This window comes from Pteropus medius, unplaced genomic scaffold (assembly GCF_902729225.1).
Source record: "Pteropus medius unplaced genomic scaffold, Ma_sr-lr_union100, whole genome shotgun sequence".
Lineage (NCBI taxonomy): Eukaryota > Metazoa > Chordata > Mammalia > Chiroptera > Pteropodidae > Pteropus > Pteropus medius.
Genome location: NW_024340849.1, coordinates 41038925 through 41040464, shown reverse-complemented (window position 1 = coordinate 41040464; position 1540 = coordinate 41038925).

The following is a 1540-nucleotide window of genomic DNA, read 5'->3' as shown; positions in this document are numbered from 1 at the left end:
ATAAAAGTTTTAGAGGGAAAACTTCAAGTCCTTTTTTGTGATTTTAATAAAAAGCACTACCTAATTGGCCTGGCAGTTAAAAAATGTAAGAGATTTCTTTCAAGTAAACTAGCCACTATTTCTGTTCCAGGGTGTCTCTATTTCTTCTGTAATTATTTTTAGAGGTCATAGGCTATTATGGGTTAAAGGGCATAAATTCCCTAAAGTGGCATGCTACTAACTTTCCTCCTAATAAAAGAGCAATTTCATATTATTTTAGAAATAAAAAACGAGTTTGCCAAATAATGATAATCTTCAGATGATATTAGATAACCAGGAAAAGCAAGCATTTAAATCACCTTAAAATATATCAAAATTGTGTTTATTCCAGTAAACATTTGTATGTCCACAAATCGTTTTAAATAAAAATTCATTATGCCAAACATTAACATAGAGGGAAAATGTTATGTAAAGATTCAGAAGGAAAAAAAAAAAACAGGATTCTCCTCATATCAGAAAGTAAATTAAGTTTTTCTTCAATAATCCAAACATAGAATCCTAAATGTCATACATCATCACCTGACACTAGAACTCAATTCTAAAGTATGGACAATCAGTCCATTTGATATTCTTCAGATATCACCTTCCTGGCCAACTCTGAGCGTTCAGTGTAAAGCCCTCTTTCAGAGGACTTGATTATCCTTAAAGTCAGAAATATCCCCTCCCTCAGTTCTACATATAAATGGTAGGACATACCAATTGAAAAGGCTGGGGCCACTGCTCTTGAAGTTCCCAACTTAGCTCCTGTGTCTGTAACCGAAATACTGGCATGCCCAAGGTTACATAGTCCCTCACAGAAATTCTCAGAGACTTTTGAGTCCTGTTGGTAGCATTTCAGTATCATCAGCATTACTCTCATTCTCTATATCCCATAATATTTACTCAACAACATTTTATCAGAATGGTTATGAGCAAGGTGAGAGGATGAAGAATAGAGGGGGATAAGGGATAGATGCATAATCGTACTAAATGAATGTTCTATCTAGTAGCTCAGGACGGTGGCAAAGTTAATGTTTTATTCTTTTCATTAAATGGCTAGACAAAAAGTAAGCTCAGGGATAGATTCAAGAAATACAGATCCAACTCTTTAATGGCTTCAAAAGTTTTTGAAGAGATGAAAGGGGAGTGGGGAGCCAGGCTCTGAGACCCAGTTTATTTTTGGAACAAAATAAGAACCAATTTCTAAATCAGCAGTGGCCTATCTGGATTAATTTTAATTGGGGGGGGGGCACTAGGAATGGAATGGAATATTACCATTTCACCATTCTTGATCCATTCTTTCAATGTAGACCATTCCTTCCATCTTAGGAAAATCTCTTAAAAGTATAAATTAATCTAAAGCAGGCAGTGTTTCCCCAACATTCTACTCATCTTAATGCTCAAATAACAATAATTTAAATCTGCATTCTGTTTGACTTCAGGAATCCAATATTTCTGGAATCCCCAAAGAATGTATATTTACAAAGATGTGCTGATTGTCTCTTGTCACCTCAGCAACCAT